This window comes from Bombina bombina, chromosome 10 (genome assembly GCF_027579735.1).
Source record: "Bombina bombina isolate aBomBom1 chromosome 10, aBomBom1.pri, whole genome shotgun sequence".
Taxonomy (NCBI): Eukaryota; Metazoa; Chordata; class Amphibia; order Anura; family Bombinatoridae; genus Bombina; species Bombina bombina.
In genome coordinates this window covers 122,830,439-122,846,881 of record NC_069508.1, presented here as the reverse complement: position 1 = coordinate 122,846,881, position 16,443 = coordinate 122,830,439, and positions in this window count along the sequence as shown.

Genomic DNA, 16,443 nt, shown 5'->3' with positions numbered 1-16,443 from the left:
GATTGAAAACCAGGTACGCTAAGTCGGAAAAGATGTGAGCATTACTGTAGAAATTTTGATAACTTTGTGAGAGCTTCAAATAGTGATAGGAGGGTGATTGAACAGGATTCTGCTCGAATTCCATGGGTTTTCAACTCGCATCGATCTGCATCGGATTGAGATTGCGGGATCGTATGTTATGTCACAAATTTCAACATTTGCAGATCTTGACACTTTGATAACTACTGTGGATCAATCTTGCGACAATTACAATGCGGAATGCCAGCGCATTTTCAGTTGACGCTTTGATAAATATCCCCCAGAGCATGCAATTCTAAGCAACTTTTTAATTTACTCCTATTATCCATTATTCTTCGTTCTCTTGGCATCTTTATTTGAAAAAGCAGGAATATAAGCTTAAAAGACAGCGCATGTTTGGTTCAGCACCCTGGATAGCGCTTGCAGATGGGTGGCTACATTAAGCAACCAATCAGCAAATGCTACCCAGGTGCTAAACCGAGGATGGGCCGGCTCGTTAGCTTACATTGCTGCTTTTTCAAATAAAGATACCAAGAGAAGAAAGAAAAAATAATAATATGAGTAAATTAGAAAGTTGCTTAAAATTGCATGCTCTATCTGAATCATGAAAGAAAAAAATTGGATTCAGTGTCCCTTTAAGGCGCGTTATTGAAATATCCTATACTATAAAAGGCCAAATGTGTTTGTCTGAAGATGTCATGCGCAGTAGAGACAGCATGAGGACAAACACACCTGGCCTTACAATCCCTAAGTCTCTGCAGGCGTGACCGAGCGTCGGCGGGGGCGTGACCGACCATGAAGGGGGTGGGGCCAAGCGTGAAGGTCGTGAAGGGGGCGTGGTCAAGCGTGAAGGGGGCGGGGCCAGGCGGCCTGTGAAAGTCTGTGCAGACTGAGAGCTCAAAACAGCTCAAAAGAGGGGAGAGAGGGTGTAGGGAAAAGATAAGAAAGGTGAGAGAGAGATCAAGAGGGGAGAGAGAGATCAAGAGGGGAGATAAAGAGAGCAAAAGAGAGGGGGAGGGAGAGCAAAAGAAAGGGAAGAGAGAGAGGGGGAGAGAGAGAGGGGGGAGGAGAGAGAGGGGGGAGGAGAGAGAGAGGGAGGAGGGAGAGAGAGAGGGGGGAGAGGGAGAGAGAGAGGGGGGGGAGGGATAGAGAGGGGGGAGGGAGAGAGAGGGGGGGGAGGGAGAGAGAGAGAGGGGGAGAGAGAGGGGGGAGAGAGAGAGGGGGGAGAGGGAGAGAGAGGGGGGAGAGGGAGAGAGAGAGGGGGGAGGGATAGAGAGGGGGGAGGGAGAGAGAGGGGGGGAGGGATAGAGAGGGGGGAGGGAGAGAGAGGGGGGGGAGGGAGAGAGAGAGAGGGGGAGAGAGAGGGGGGAGAGAGAGGGGGGGAGAGAGAGATAGGGGAGAGAGAGGGGGGAGAGAGAGGGGGAGGGAGAGAGAGAGGGGGAGGGAGAGAGAGAGGGGGAGGGAGAGAGGGGGAGGAGAGAAGGGGGGAGAGAGAGAGAGAGATAGGGGGGAGAGAGAGAGGGGAGGAGAGAAGGGGGAGAGAGAGAGGGAGGAGGAGAGAGAGGAGAGAGAGAGAGAGAGAGGGGGGTGGAGAGAGAGAGGGAGAGAGAGAGAGAGAGAGAGAGAGAGGGGGTGGAGAGAGAGAGAGAGGGGAGAGGGAGAGAGAGATAGAGGGGAGAGAGAGGGGGGAGAGAGAGAGGAGAGAGAGAGAGAGAGAGAGAGAGAGGGGAGAGAGAGAGTGTAAAAGAGAGGGGTGAGAGAGAGAGAGAGAGAGAGGGGTGAGAGAGAGAGTGCGCAAAAGAGAGGGGTGAGAGAGAGCACAAAAGAGAGGGGGAGAGAGTGCAAAAGAGAGGGGGAGAGAGCGCAAAAGAGGGGGGAGAGAGAGAGCGCAAAAGAGGGGGGAGAGAGAGAGAGCGCAAAAGAGGGGAGAGAGAGAGCTCAAAAGAGGGGGAGAGGGAGAGCTCAAAAGAGAGGTGGAGAGAGAGAGCTCAAAAGAGAGGGGGAAAGTTAGCGCAAAAGAGGGGCCCTAAGTATTGGGCTTTCGTATACACCAAAAAACAAAAAAGCTTGTGTGTGTACCAAAAGTGATAAAATAGGGAAATCTGATTTCCCTGCAGCCTCAACCCATTTTAATGGGTTGTAGTTTCAATTAACAAAAATTCTATTTCATATACAAAAACAAACATTAAAAATCTATTTATCATACATTTCATACTCTGTAGCTGGTTTAACAAGTAATTAGAAACAAGTGAAAAAACAATTTGATAAAATGGGAGGTTTAGACACAGTACAACTACTGTGCTAACCAACAAGATAAAGGGTGCGTTTGTGAATATATTACCTTGAGCACTATCGATAGATTTTCAGTTTGTATTGGAACTTGCTGCACAAAGAGCGCCTCTTCTTTTTCTGTCTTTCAGGACACTTATATGAAAAAACTATTTACAGTACATTGTCCCTTTAAGGAATAAACTAATTAACAAATAACTATGCAGCAAAAATGTTGTTCCTTCTTTCATGAAGTTTAAACTATTAGTCTTCTGGTGGTTTAGGGTTCAAAAGTTCAAATTTACACTTCTCAATAACTATATCCTCATTGTCCTTGCCAGTTGATTGATTTATTTTATCCATAAAGTTTGTAAGCTTAACTTTTGTTCTTGGCCAATCTTGACCCCCATGCTGCTGGCCTGTAGCTACTACTTTATTTGAAAATGTAGGCTGCTCCTCGGCTCCCTAAAGATGTTCCTCGTAAATAAGGGGTTAACAAATTTATATTAATGGAGGAATAATGTTAAACTTCAGCCAAGCCAAAAGGGTCTAATCTTGAATGAAACAAAATATACATTTCTATGGCTATCAATTTGACCACAATACATTTTTTTGTATATGTCTAGTAAATATCTCACATCATAAGCTACAAGCACATACTCACATAAACAAAATGCAGAAAACTCTTGAAGACATTTTAGGCAAAATGTCTTTCTGCATAACTATAGCCTTCTAGAAATCATTATAGCCTATGCTGACTCCTGCTTTACTATAGCCTTCTAGAAAACATTATAGCCTATGCTGACTGCTGCATAACTATAGCCATCTAGAAAACATTATAGCCTATAGTGACTTCTGCATAACTATAGCCGTCTAGAAAACATTATAGACAATACTGTCTCCTGCATTACTATAGCCATCTAGAAAACATTATAGACAATGCTGCCTCCTGCATTACTATAGCCGTCTAGACAACTTTATAGATTATGCTGCCTCCTGCATTACTATAGCCATCTAGAAAACATTATAGCCTATGCTGACTCCTGCATTACTAGAGCCGTCTAGAAAACATTATAGACAATGCTGACTCCTGCATTACTATAGCTGTCTAGAAAACATTATAGACAATGCTGACTCCTTCATTACTGTAGCTTTCTAGAAAACATTATTTGTTTCTTAATAAAGATATCTGTTTTTATGATACACTTGCTGCTGTATGGATTATTTTCACGCCGGTTTGTGGATTGTTGGTGAGGATTCTGTTTGCCAAGAGAGTGGTCTACTGGGCGACTGAGAAGTCCCAGCTTGCTGTTACTGCACCTGGAGGTTTTCCCTAATTTTTATTTTCTGGTATAAAAACATTATAGACAATGCTGCCTCCTGCAATACTATAGCTGTCTAGAAAACATTATAGACAATGCTGCCTCCTGCATTACTATAGCTGTCTAGAAAACATTATAGACTATGCTGCCTCCTGCATAACTATAGCCTTCTAGAAAACATTATAGACAATGCTGCCTCCTGCAATACTATAGCCGTCTAGACAACTTTATAGACAATGCTGCCTCCTGCATTACTATAGCCTTCTAGAAAACATTATAGACAATGCTGCCTCCTGCATTACTATAGCTGTCTAGAAAACATTATAGACTATGGTGGACTCCTGCATTTCTATAGCCTTCTAGAAAACATTATAGACAATGCTGCCTCCTGCATTACTATAGCTGTCTAGAAAACATTATAGACTATGCTGCCTCCTGCATAACTATAGCCTTCTAGAAAACATTATAGACAATGCTGCCTCCTGCAATACTATAGCCGTCTAGACAACTTTATAGACAATGCTGCCTCCTGCATTACTATAGCCTTCTAGAAAACATTATAGACAATGCTGCCTCCTGCATTACTATAGCTGTCTAGAAAACATTATAGACTATGGTGGACTCCTGCATTTCTATAGCCTTTTTGAAAACATTATAGACAATGCTGCCTCCTGCATTACTATAGCTGTCTAGAAAACATTATAGACAATGCTGCCACCTCAAATACTATAGCCATCTAGACAACTTTGTAGACAATGCTGTCTCCTGCATTACTATAGCCTTCTAGAAAACATTATAGACAATGCTGGCTTCTGCATTACTATAGCTGTCTAGAAAACATTATAGACTATGGTGGACTCCTGCATTTCTATAGCCTTGTAGAAAAAATTAAAGACAATGCTGACTCCTGCATTACTATAGCCGTCTAGAAAACATTATAGACTATGCTGCCTCCTGCATTACTATAGTTGTCAGAAAACATTATAGACTATGGTGGACTCCTGTATTTCTATAGCCTTGTAGAAAACATTATAGACAATGCTGACTCCTGCATTACTATAGCCGTCAGAAAACATTATAGACAATGCTGACTCCTGCATTACTATAGCCGCCAGAAAACATTATAGACAATGCTGACTCCTGCAATACTATAGCCGTCTAGAAAACATTATAGACAATGCTGACTCCTGCTATACTATAGCCGTCTAGAAAACATTATAGACAATGCTGACTCCTGCATTACTATAGCCGCCAGAAAACATTATAGACAATGCTGCCTCCTGCATTTCTATAGCCGCCTAGAAAACATTATAGACAATGCTGCCTCCTGCATTTCTATAGCCGTCTAGAAAACATTATAGACAATGCTGACTCCTGCAATACTATAGCCGTCTAGAAAACATTATAGACAATGCTGCCTCCTGCATTTCTATAGCCGTCTAGAAAACATTATAGACAATGCTGCCTCCTGCATTTCTATAGCCGTCTAGAAAACATTATAGACAATGCTGACTCCTGCAATACTATAGCCGTCTAGAAAACATTATAGACAATGCTGACTCCTGCAATACTATAGCCGTCTAGAAAACATTATAGACAATGCTGACTCCTGCAATACTATAGCCGTCTAGAAAACATTATAGACAATGCTGACTCCTGCATTTTCACTGCTTTTCTGAAAATATTGAAGCAATGTGGCCTCCTGCATTTCCATAGCCTTCTAATAAATACCATAGTCAACACTGCCTGCTGAATTTAAACAATAACTAGTAACTAAATGTGCAGGGTATTTTTTAATCTAACCATGAGAGAGTATATATATATATACATACACACACACATACAGTATATGTTTTATACATCAACCAAATAAATATGTTACATTGAGGTCTGTCAGTGTTAAGACAGTAATGCTTAAAGGGACAGTACACTGTAAAATTGTTTTTCCATTAATGTATTTTAAATTACTTGTTATACCACCTGCAGAGTATAAAATATTTGAGAAATTGCATTTTCAGGTTTATTTGTGTATATGAAGTAACTGGTTTTGTGCTTTGAAACCACAGCCTATTACAATGGGTTGAGCTTCAGGTAATATCAGATCTCATTATGTTATCACTTTTATGTACACAGACTTGCTTCCTTATCTTATATTTGTCTGGAACACCAAAGCTCAATACATAGAGAGAACAATGGAAAATTATCATTTTATTACTTAACTATCCTGCATCCCACTGAGATTGTAACTTCTTCTGTTGACTGTGTTTACTTAGGCTTGTCAATAGCATATACTCCAGTATCAAAACTTTCAGTATAGGTTGGGAAACCACAAGCTAAATCAGCTATTTCAAATGCTGAAATAGGAGTAAAGGAGCTACTTGCAACCAATTTAATACACTCTAGCAGGTAAAAAGGATCATTGGGAATAATTTAAAGGGGAGAAAGTTTTTGGGTGAACTGTCCCTTTAATGAATCCTTAAAATAAATAGTTTACTGTTAATTATAGCTTTAATAGTAGTGCAACCATTGTTTAAATCAAAATGTTTATACATATTTAATGCAAATTGTAAAATGTTATACATTTTTGAAAGAAGCAGCACAATTAGCTTGTTCATACTAGTGATTTAGGGGTCAAACATTTCAAAACATGCCAGGCTTTTGAAGTGTAATGATAGGATTCTTACCTTTAAAGTACAAGGTTGGGAGTTCATGACTCACAATACTTAACATAAGAAAAAAATTGAGCACCTAATCCCACTTTAATCTAATATGTTTTTATTTTCCCTTCCTAGCAACGTCTAAAATTCAACCAAACCCAAATTGAAATGAAATGAATTGAAATTGAGTTGAAAAATCAGAAAATATTATAAAAAATAATGACTTTTATTGTCAAGAAGTCAATTATAAACTATCAGATACAAGGCAGAACATTATAAACAATTCTTTTGTACCCTGAGTTTCTTTTATGTTATTGTATATGGCAAAAACATTTTTATTTGAGTAAAAGGGAAAGTAAACACCTTGTAATTAGAGGACATCTTTGTTGTGTTGCTATAGAATTACTAGGAATGAACTAATGTGCCGAAAGTGTAATTCGGTTGGTAGAACGAATAGTTCTGTGGACATTCTTTTTGGACAATCTAATTTTGATAACAATTAAAATCCATTAAAATTCTGGTTTTGTATTATTATATATATATATATATATATATATATATATATATATATATATATATATATATATATATATATATATATATATATATATATTAAAACAAATCATATCTGCCAAAAGGGTACCTACCATTTGTGTGGAGGAAACATTTCTGCATGGTTTTAAATATAGAATTTCTACATCATTGTCAAATAATCATAAATACACTGCGGAATATTGCTAAAAAAAAAGGTGTTTTTATCGACCCCTAACCCCACCACACAACTACCGCAGTAGAGTTACAATCTGAAATTGGACAAATAAATAAAAAAACATTTACTAAGTAAGTCCTACCTACTCTGCAAATGAAAGTGATCTGCTGCCTGACTCTGGCACACACTCTACAAACTGAAGTGCCAAGTCTGTCTCACACTGTGCATAGTGGTTTAGTGCAGTGTTTTTCAACCAGTGTGCCGTGGCACACTAGTGTGCCGAGAGAGATCCTCAGGTGTGCCACGGCAGACTGACAACAGTGTGACATATTTTTTAAACTTTGCTTGTTTTTTACTCCCAGTGCAGGGGTAGCTTGTAGGAGGCATGGCATAACAGCACAATACATACAGTATGTGTGTGTTTGTGTATATGTGTATATATATATATGCTGTATTAGGCTACAATGTGTGATTTTTTTTAAATTTTGGGATGGTGGTGTGCCACAGGATTTTTTAATGTAAAAAAGTGTGCCACGGCAAAAAAAAGTTAAAAATCACTGGTTTAGTGCACACCCCCACGCTCTATAGCTGTAGTGCCCTCTGGTGGCTGCAAAAATGTAAAAAAAAAATAAATAAATAATAATAATAGTTGTGCTTGCTTCATGGGGCCCCCGGCCCACTGGGCCCCTGACAGGAGTCACCCTTTCACCCCCTGATGGCAGCCCTATATGCCTTCCTGTAGAAGAAACCCCAGCACCTTGTGAGGATGTGACAGGAAGTAAAGGACACTGCGCAAATGAAGTTTAAAAAATCCTATATTATAAAAGGCCAGGTATGTTTGTCCAACGCAGTCATGCACAGTAGAGACTGCAGCGCGAGACAAACATACCTGGCCTTAACCACTTAAGAACAGTGCCGATGCGCAGTAGAGACTGCATGAAAACAGCTCTGTACTGGGCCTCTCTTTGCCGCCATCTTGCTAAAAGTAGCAAAATTGCGCTATTTCTGCATGCCCCACGACAACTTTAAACAGCTTTCCATTTTGCTTCTATTATCTAATTTACTTTCTTGTTTTAAAAGCCTTTGTTAAAAAATTATACCTAGATAGGCTCAATAACTTTTTTCCTTTTTGCAATTTAATCAGTTTTGTTAACACTTTTAGGCTCAGTTGTCTTCAGTGGTCCTTACAAAATGGGAGATAACAAATAGTTTTCAAGTTGTGTCTTGCTGGATTACAAAACATTGCATTAAAACATTGCATTAAAATGCCAGTTTTAAATTATTTTAAAAAGAAAATACATTTTTGCAATTAAGTCTTCTGCAAGGCAGTGCTGAACTACTGATATATATCATGCACATAGAAATATAATAGCTTTAAAATCCATTCATCCTTCATCCTTCTAGAAAAAAATGGACAATTTATAAATATCAAGACACAAATGCATGTTAGTCATGGTTAGAAAACTATTAATTGCTGCCCACAAAGATGTGGTTGCTAATTCCTTCTCTACTGGTGCCATCTAAACAATTACAGTGACAAGACAGGTGCAGATTAGACAAAATTCCTAGTCTATAGGCATAATGTACACCCTGGGGAAGATTAATTAGCACAGAGACGCAGCTTACTATATTTCTTATCTATTAAGCAAGATTTAAGCATGGGGGTCTTATTGCCAAGAAATATGGTGTTAATTAGTTTGTACTTAGCAGGACAGTAAAATCTAAAATGTTCTATCATACACTATTTACGCATATTCATTTTATTTATTTATTTTTGTGCATGAGAAAGTTAAAGGAACACGATATTCAAATATTTTCTCGAATCCATCTATCAATGCTGTGCTTTTTAAAAAATGGGAGTTAAAAATAAAAAGATATTCCCCTATGTGCAGAACATTGGAATGTGAAATATTTACAGTAAATACATAGTATAACACTTAATTAAATATGAATATTGCATAAATATGATTTTACATGTTTTTATCTACTCAGCTGCAAATGGCTCTAATGCACTTACATATATGTCTATATATGTGTATATCTGTATTTATGTGTTTATATATGTCTGTAAATACATAAATACATATATTCACATACAAACACAGGCACATAAATACTTATATACACACATACAGATGCATATATATGTATCTCAATGTTTAAACCCATTGGGGACAAATTATTAAGCACCGTATGGTGCCTAATACATCTGTTTCCGCATGAGCATTCAGGCTCGCCCGAAACAGCAGTTAAGCAGCGGTCTTAAGACCGCTGCTCCTTAACTGGTCCGCCACCTCTGAGCGGCGGACAGCAATCAACCCGATCAGATACGATCAGGTTGATTGACACCCCCTGCTGGCCGCGAATCTGCAGGGGCGGCATTGCACAAACAGTTCACCAGAACTGTTTGTGCAATGTTAAATACTGTACAGCGGTTCTTAAGAAGAAGGTCAAGCAGCAAACATTGAGGACAACTAAGCTACAAACCAGCAGAGGGTAAAAAATGATTCTCCACTGCCAGGGATGACTGCCAACTTATTTGAATGTCACTTAACAACTTTAGGACCAAGTGACCTACAAAAAGAATGGCAGCTAGGGTGAAGTGCACAGTGCAGACAGTTCAAAACAGGCTCTTAGGGTTGAAGTTGTGCAAAGCTAGAAAAAAGCCCTTCATCAATGAGAAGCAAAGAAGGGCCAGGCTGAGGTAGGTTTGCAAAAGGCCATAAGGTTTAGATGGTAGACGACTGGAGTAGGGTCATCTTCTCTGTTGATTCTAATTTTTAGCTTTGCCAAGAATTTGGTTGTCTAATGGTTAGATGGAGACCTGGAGGAGCCTACAAGTCACAGTGTCTTGCACCCACTATGAAATTTGGTGGATGATCGGTTATAATCTGAGGGTGCTTCATCAAAACTGAAATTGGGCAGATTTATTTTGTGAAGGACACATGAATCAAGCCATGTAAGAGGTTATACTGGCAATGTTCCCCAACACTGAGGATTGTTGTTTACAGCAGGACAATGCTGCATGCCACACAGTCAGGTCAATAAAGGTGTAGATAGAGGACCACCAGATCAAGTCCCTGTCATGGCCAGCCCAATCTCGAGACCTGAACCTCATTGAAAACCTCTGGAATGTGATCAAGATGAAGATTGATGGTCACAACAAGCCATAAAACAAAGCCGAGCTGCTTAAGTTGAAAGACTGGTGAATAGTATGCCAAGGCGCATTAAAGCTGTGATTGAATACCAAGGTTATTCCACCAAATATTGATTTCTAAACTCTTAATAAGTTAAAACATTTATATGTGCATATATATATATATATATATATATATATATATATATATATATATATATATATATATATATATATATATATATATATATATATATACACAGTATCTCACAAAAGTGAGTACACCCCTCACATTTTTGTAAATATTTTATTATATCTTTTCATTTGACAACACTGAAGAAATTACACTTTGCTACAATGTAAAGTAGTGAGTGTACAGCCTGTATAACAGTGAAAATTTGCTGTCCCCTCAAAATAACTCAACACACAGCCATTAATGTCTAAATCGTTGGCAACAAAAGTGAGTACACCCCTAAGTGGAAATGTCCGAATTGTCAATATTTTGTGTGGCCACCATTATTTCCATTATATTCCAGCACTGCCTTAACCCACTCAGGCATTGAGTTCACCAAAGCTTCACAGGTTGCCACTGGAGTCCTCTTCCACTCCTCCATGATATCACAGAGCTTGTGGATGTTAGAGACCTTGAGCTCCCCCATCTTCCGTTTGAGGATGCCCCACAGATGCTCAATAGGGTTTAGGTCTGGAGACATGCTTAGCCAGTCCATCACCTTTACCCTCAGCTTCTTTAGCAAGGCAGTGGTCTTTTTGGAGGTGTGTTTAGGGTCATTATCATGTTGGAATTCTGCCCTGCAGCCTAGTCTCAGAAGGGAGGGGATCATGCTCTGCTTCAGTATGTCACAGTACATGTTGGCATTCATGGTTCCCTCAATGAAATGTAGCTCCCCAGTGGCGGCAGCACTAATGCAGACCCAGACCATGACACTCCCACCACCATGCTTGACTGTAGGCAAGACACACTTGTCTTTGTACTCCTCACCTGGTTGCCACCACACACACTTGACACCATCTGAACCAAATAAGTTTATCTTGGTCTCATCGGACCACAGGACATAGTTCCAGTAATCCATGTCCTTAGTCTGCTTGTCTTCAGCAAACTTTTTGCAGGCTTTCTTCCTCTTTAGAAGAGGCTTCCTTCTGGGGCGACAGCCATGCAGACCAATTTGATACAGTGTGTGGCATATGGTCTGAGCACTGAGAGGCTAACCCCCACCCTTTAACCTCTGCAGCAAAGCTGGCAGCACTCATGCATCTATTTCCCAAAGACAACCTCTGGATATGACGCTGAGCACGTCTTTGGTCGACCATGGTGAAGCCTGTTCTGAGTGGAAACTGTCCTGTGAAACTGCTGTATGGTCTTGCCCACCATACTGCAGCTCAGTTTCAGGGTCTTGGCAATCTTCTCTTCTTTTTGTAGAGCAATAAAAAAAAAATTCAGATCCTCAGAGAGTTCTTTGCCATAAGGTGCCATGTTGAACTTCCAGTGACCAGTATGAGAGAGTGTGAGAGTGATAACACCAAATTTAACACAGCTGCTCCCCATTCACACCTGAGACCTTGTAACACTAACGAGTCACATGACACCGGGAGGGAAAATGGCTAATTGGGCCAAATTTGGACATTTCCACTTAGGGGTGTACTCACTTTTGTTGCCAACAGTTTAAACATTAATGGCTGTGTGTTGAGTTATTTTGAGGGGACAGCAAATTTATACTGTTATACAGGCTGTACACTCACTACTTTACATTGTAGCAAAGTGTCATTTCTTCAGTGTTGGCCCATGAAAATATATAATAAACTGTGAGGGGTGTACTCACTTTTGTGAGATACTGTATATATATATATGTTTGATAAAGGGGGAAACCCCGAAATGTTATTGTGAATAAATTCACTTTGGTGGAACTATAAGATCTATGAGTGTGGTCTCTCAGTTTGGATTATATTTATATTTATGCACCGGCAACTTGGCAAGTAATAGAGAGCGAGAGTGCTTGGTACAGAAAACTTGGATATATATATATATATATATATATATATATATATATATATATATATATATATATATAGTTAGATTTGCTTAAAAAAAATAAGTAATAACCTTTTTACCATTTTACTGATTTATCCCTCCACCCATGTATTTAAGTGGGTCTATAAAATCTCACAATGTTTGTATTACAATGATCTTAAATATTTTTTTATTAAGCTATATGTACACATTACCTTGCAGTTTGATTTTATTATCTTCTACTAGCATCAAGTAGTTTATTAACCTTACACCCCCCCCCCCCCCCCCCCGCCAGGTTCTACTCCAGAAGTTCCCATTACTTTAGACTTAAAAACAATTCATAGCTTGCAGGGATCTCCAAAATTCCCTTTTGGCAGAGAATTCCGTAAGAATTCTGCAAGAAGAAGTATATTTCCTAAAAATGACCCGTTGCACAGGTCAAGACATAACTGAGGTTGTAGTGTAACCTTTGACTGTTTTTACCTTTCAGGATGTTTTATTTAGTTTTTTCAGAGTTGTGGCCACACATTTTTTTAGAACTACTTTTCCTTGGGCTACAAAACCTGGCACACACCTTCTTTGTCCTGCTTTATCCCAGGGGCAACAAACATTAGTGCATTTGGCATCAAGCCTACTAATTACCTGTCTGTTATACAGAATGGCTTTTTTTTTTTTTTTTTTTTAAGGCACAAAAAACTATTTTTTTTATTATTATTATTTTCAGATTACAACCAATTACACACTCCCTCAAAAGCTTTGCCACCCCTAGTATATATTTTTGGACTTTTCCACTGTCATTACATGTTTAGTAGATTCATTCATTTTTTTATTTTTTTTTTACAGCATCTTGGATATTTGTATTTTTTTATGTTTTGTACTGTGTGCATGGACATTGACCTGCTATGATTACTGAAACCAAATGTTTCCTGCTCGTAAAACAGCTGCTGGATTACACATATAGAGTTGCAATTATCCTAAACTGCAAATTCTGTATTTCTATTATAGTTTCATCTTTCTAAAGGCGGACACATCTCATCAATGGCAGAAATATAAGATTGCAAAAACCAAGAAAAATAAAAGGCATGGATAATTTTTTATTCATTTAGCCCTTTTCTTTTTATACCAGACTCAGAATTTAAAAATAACACCTGACCTAAGCAGATGTTGTATGAAACACAAGTTTTTACTTAATCAGCAAAGAGTTTGGAAGCAGATTTAAATTTGAATAATTTTCTTACAGTTGATAAGAAAAATATTCAGGAATAAAAACTCTTATAAAAGTTCAGTTGAGCAGCTTTTTGTGTAAGATAAATGTTGTATGATTTAAGCTTAAAAGGATGCGAAAGTGCAAAAAACAAAATGCTCTCATATGTTAGAATATTTTATTATTATACTACTAGTGTTAAAGCCTGTGCACATTGGACAAAATGAAACTGCAGCGCAGCTGTCCCACCCACCAAACCCACCCCCATCCACCCACCAAACCCACCCCCTCCCGACCACCTCCAGAGATGATTCAGATAGAACATATCATTTTAAACAACTTTTCAATGTACTACTATTTTTATTTTGTCTTTGTTTTTTGTTTATCCTTTGTTGAAAAGCAGTAATGTAAGTTCAGAAGTGTGCATGTGTCGGCAGTACGATATGACAGTGGTGTTGACATGATATTATACATTAGCAAGTGCACTAGATGACAGCACTATTTCCTGTCATGTAGTGCTGCAGACATGTGCACATTACCTATCTAGATATCTCTTCAGTAAAGCATGAGAAAGAAGCAAATTTGATAAAAGAAGTAAATTGGAAAACATTTTAAACTTGTATTCTCTATCTTATTAAAAAAAGAATTTTTTTGGCATCATATACTTTTAACCTAAAGTTGCATGAAAATAAATACTTTAAATATATATATTTTCTGATGTCTCTTGGTAACACAATTTCGAAATACAATTACTATGACACATTATTTGCCCAGTATTACCACTGATAAGCTATGCTAAAGAATATATTGACTTCCTTAATTGGGCTTTAGTATATGGTTATGGGATAGTAGTAATGTGTGCAAATATAAGCGCTGGCATAACCAGTTGCAATTGGATAAAACATCACCAAGCATCTAAAGATTTGCCTAAGGACACTGGCAACATAAATCTGGTACCAAATATAAATAAATATTTCAATCACCTTTATGTTTAACAGTGTAAATATCACCAGTTAAAGGGATAGTAAATACCAAAAATGTTATTCTTTAAAAGATAGATAATCCCTTTATTTACCAATCCTCAGTTTTGCATAACCAACACTGTTATAGAAATATACTTTTTACCTCTGTAATTACCTTGTATCTAAGCTTCTGCAGACTGCCTCCTTGTCACAGATCTTTTGACAGGCTTGCATTTCAGGCAGTTAGTGCTGACTATTAAATAACTTCACGTGCGTGAGCACAGTGTTGTCTATATGAAACACATGAACTAATGCCCTCTTTCTATGAAAAACTGTCAAATGCATACAGATGAGAGGCGGGCTTTAAGGGCTTAGAAATTAGCATATGAGCCTACCTACGTTTAGCTTACAAATAAGAATAATAAGAGAACAAAGCAAATTTGATGATGAAAGTAAATTAGACAATTATTTAAAAATTATTTAAAAATGACATGCCCTATCTGAATCTTGAAAGTTTATTTTGGACTTTACTATCCCTTTAAGGAAATAATTGCAAAGGATCTGCACATTTTTTTTTAACAAACATTATATATATATTATTTTTTTGTTGTTGGTAAAGTTTTTAACTAATAGTTCTGTGGACAATTGTTTTGGACAATCTAATGTTGATAATAATTAAACTCCATTAAATTTCGGTAATAAAATGTTATTTCCGGTTTTCAAATGTTACTTTAGTTTTTGATGGTTCATAATTAGATCAAATATGTAACACGCGATTTAACAATACTATTCAGATGTTCAATAGTTCATGTGGTTGGAAATTTAGTAAATTGATACATAATAGATACAAATATATCAATTTTAAAGTTACTAATTTGAATATTGCATAACTCAAATATTACATTTATAGAGAACTATAAAAATACTATTACAAATGTATTAATCAAATTATTAGAAAAATTCAAATAAAATATTAAATTTAAAGAAATCATTAGAAATACTATTACACTTAACGAATGTTAGAATGTTGTACAAACATTTGAAATTTAAAACAAACAAATGTGTTAAAATTTGTTTAATTTTTCAAATGTTGCAAAACATTCGCCAATCTATACTATAATCGTGTTTGTAACGCGTCCGTCTCCGTCGCCAGTTGTGCCCGTATCCTCAAAAGAATGTTTGCTGTGCGAGGCAGCCAAAAGAATGTTGGCTGTGCGCGCAGCCAAAAGAATCCACCTGGATGCAGCGTATGCAAACCCGAAGCCTTAAAAAAAACACACAACCGCCAGCACAAAATAAATAAAAAACACGTAGCTGCCACACAAAGTATAACAAAGAAAACCTAACCTCCCGCACAAAGTATTAACACCTAAACCGCAAACCCCCTCTTCACTAAATAATAAAGTAATTAACCTCAATTCGCAAATAACATAATTAAAATTTGGTGGATGGGGTATGTGTGGATCTGAGTGAACTTTCATCGAACACTTTCCTATGTCATTATTTCATAGTGTGAAATACTGTACTTAATTAAAAGTCCTTTGTTGAAAGATTTATAAGACTCAGTGGCTGGGATTTATTGTATATTATAATTAAAATATTAACGCCTAAACTGCCAACCCCCTCATCGCAATAAAACTAATTAACCTATTAACCCCTGAACCGCAAAACCCCCACATCACAATAAACCGAATTAACCTGTTAACCCCTAAACCGCCAAACCCCCACATCGCAATGCACCTTATTAACCTATTAACTCCTAAACTGCCAAACCCCCACATTGCAATAAACCTAATTAACCTATTAACCCTTAAACCACCAACCCCTCACAACGCAAATAACTAATTTAATTACTAAGCCCTCTAACCTAACACCCCTTAAATTAACCCTAATACTAAGTTACACTTAAAAAAATCAAAAATTACAAAAAAAAATAAATAAACCTAATCCTTTTGAAAATAAAGGTCCCCCAAAATAAAAACAACCCCTAATCTAAACTAATCTACCAATAACCCTTAAAACCAGCTATTTTTCGTTTAAAAAAATACTAAGTCCCCCCTAACAGTAAAAAACTCCCGCCCACTAAACCCCCCAAAATAAAAAACCTAACACTAAAAAAACCTAAACTACCCATTGCCCTT